Source organism: Amblyomma americanum, chromosome 2 (genome assembly GCF_052857255.1).
Source record: "Amblyomma americanum isolate KBUSLIRL-KWMA chromosome 2, ASM5285725v1, whole genome shotgun sequence".
Classification (NCBI taxonomy): Eukaryota; Metazoa; Arthropoda; class Arachnida; order Ixodida; family Ixodidae; genus Amblyomma; species Amblyomma americanum.
This window is the reverse complement of record NC_135498.1, coordinates 172,873,951-172,877,022: the sequence shown is the minus strand read 5'-3', so window position 1 is coordinate 172,877,022 and position 3,072 is coordinate 172,873,951. Positions and strand designations below refer to the sequence as shown.

Below are 3,072 nucleotides of genomic sequence, written 5' to 3'. Positions count from 1 at the left end.
CCTTACGGCGCGCGGTTCAGGTGCCCAACGTTATATGAGACAGATGCTGCGCCATTTCCTTTCACCAAAAACCAAATATTATTAGTATTAGAGCCGGTAATTTTGTAAATAGTTTTTATATTACCTCTCCACCTATTCCCTCTTCCTGTCCCTTCACCTCTTTCATTTCATTTCTCGATTCTGCTCACGCGCCTTATACACAGGACCGGCCTTTTTCCCGACGCACTCATCGACATACTTAGGAACACACATACAACTCCCGGTACCTCAATCCCCCTGCCGCCCTATGCCGGCACCCCGAATGCCAATCTCGACGCGTAGATTACGGAAGCAGAAGTCAGAGAGGCCCTCCTGACTCTCCGCTCTAACTCCACTTCAGGAGTTGACCGTATCTCATATAGCATGCTCCGCAATTTGGACGATCCGTCCATTGCCCAGCTCACGGGGTACATCAACACATGCTGGCAGGAGGGCCCCCTTCCACAATCCTGGCGTCACGCCAAAATCTTATTCATATCCAAGCCCCACAAACCCTATACACCTGCAAATATTCGTCCCATCTCACTAACATCATGCCTGGGCAAGCTTTTGGAGCATGTCGCACTCGCCCGACTCACCCAACACATGACAGAGCAAGACCTCTATCCGAACTGCATGGTGGGCTTCCGTCCCCACCTGTCGGCCCAGGACGCCATGCTCCAGCTCACACGGGATATTTTTAGCCCTCATACCGGGCCACTCAAAAGCTGTCCTCGCCTTGGATCTCTCCAAGGCCTTTGATCGCCTAGACCATAAAGCGATCATGGCGGCGCTCTCCCTTTTGAACATAGGTGAACGTATGTACACCTATATTCAAGCATTCCTTACCAACCGCACGGCCGAAATTCCCTACGGTCCCCACACATCCCATCCATACACCCTTAGTGGGGTTGGCACCCCCCAGGGATCTGTCCTCTCCCCTCTCCTCTTTAATGTCACACTCATTTCCCTTGCCCGCAAACTACAAACTATCCCCCACCTTCGGCATACACTCTATGCTGATGGTATCACTCTATGGACCACCCATGGCAGTGATGGAGACAGAGAATACTCTGCAGTCGGCAGCTACCCTCACCCAAACACATACGCGGAGTATCGGACTCTCACGCTCTCCGGAGAAGTCGGAGCTCCTCATACTCCGTCCCAAAACCCGAAACTGCCCCACAGCCCCCATAACCGTGGGCTCGGTGACTGCACCACAGCGCAGCCACCTAATCCGCTTACCTTTGCGATGCAGACGACCGTCCTCGCATTTGCCAGCCTGCTGCTGCCGTCCCTGGCAGGCCTGTCTACGGGGGCGTCATCGGTGTGCGCACTGCCGTACACTGGGGATGACCCGGGCTCCTGCCATCTACCGCCCGACGAGTGCTCGTCCCTACTGGATGTGCCGCCAGAGGAGCTGCACACACCGGAAATCACAGTACCATGGGTGGCCACATCGACATCAGCAACAATGCCAACATGTATAAAAGAGCTTCACCCGCTGACACCGCTTCGTGGGCTCGGTGACTGCACCACAGCGCAGCCACCTAATCCGCTTACCTTTGCGATGCAGGTCAGTACATCGTATGCCCTCTTCGCTAAAAAATCCAGTAATTATATTTTGGTGCAGTTTCCGAGCCCGCACTGCTGTGTCGCCATTGCCGTTGAGTGTGCTCACGTAATTCATTCCTTGCTCATGCTATCAGGTGACGTTGAGACTAACCCTGGTCCTGAGGGAAACGCTGCTGTACTCGCTGAACTACAGAAGCTAAACGCGGGACAGACCCTGTTGATTACGGAAATACAGGGCCTCAAAACACAGCTGAACACAACAGATCAAACCATAGCAAGCCTAGACAAACGAATGGCCGATCTCGAAGCGCATTACCAAACACTTCTTCACCTCAGAAACGATATTGAAATAATGCAGTCAACCACAATCAACCAAGCTAAAAAGATTGAAGAACTAGAAACACGCCTGGATGACGCGGAAAACCAATCACGTCGGAATAACCTCATTTTCTATGGCATCCCTGACCCTGCTAGCGCTGAAACGTGGGCTGAGTCAGAAAAACTAGTCATTGATGTTTGCCGCAATAATCTTGATATAACCTTGGAACCTAACGACATTGAAAGAACGCATCGCCTCGGAAATCATTCAGCCGACCGAACTCGTCCCGTAATCGTAAAATTCCTATCTCATAAAACCAAAGACGCACTGTTATCAAATTGCCGTAAATTAAGACACAAACTACAGTATTGGAGGGGACTTTTCCCGCACCGTTCGACACGCGCGTAAAGTTACTAGTGTTTGCCAAAGCCAATTATAACAAGTACTCCTTGCGCTTCAAAACCCTGCACATCGGCTCAAAACGCTATGTATTTGACGCATCATCCCAAACCGTTACGGAAATAGCATAGCAATTGCCCCGTCACAAAACTTTAACAAATCGTCGACCCGCTCCACCGCACAATGTTCTCTCGTTATCGATAATATTCACTAACATCCGTAGTCTTCTTCAAAGCGCGAACTCATATCAAACATCATGTCGTCATCCGGAAGCAACATACTAATACTGACAGAAACTTGGCTAAATAGTGACGTAACGGATGCGGAAATTTTGGCCGATTTACCCAACTTCGAAGTGTATCGAAACGATCGGAAAGGCAAACGGGGGGGGGGCGGTGTTCTCGTTGCCATTCATCGAGGCATATCATGCTCTGTTGTTGACGTCGCATCCGACATTGAAGCCATATGGCTCATTTGTCGCGCTCCCCCCGTAACAGTTCTGCTTGGCGTTTGCTACAGGCCCCCCCAGACTAGTCCAGACTTCCCACGTCATCTGAACAACATCCTTCATAAACTTGTTTTTACATATCCAAATGCCCGTATTCTTTTTTTTTTGGTGATTTTAACTACCCGGATATTGATTGGCAGAACATAGCTAGTTCCACAATAACGTGTCATGCAGAGGCGAAGAACTTCATCGATGTCTGTTTAAATTTTAACCTCACTCAATTAATTTCCCAACCAACCCGTGTCTCACGAGA

The 3,072-nt window shown here is 50.1% G+C and overlaps 1 pseudogene; it reads left to right on the top strand.

Moving 5' to 3' along the window:
- The first annotated feature begins 1,269 nt into the window (after positions 1-1,269).
- LOC144119276 (uncharacterized) lies at positions 1,270-2,442 on the top strand (annotated as a pseudogene).
- The last annotated feature ends 630 nt before the right edge of the window (positions 2,443-3,072 follow it).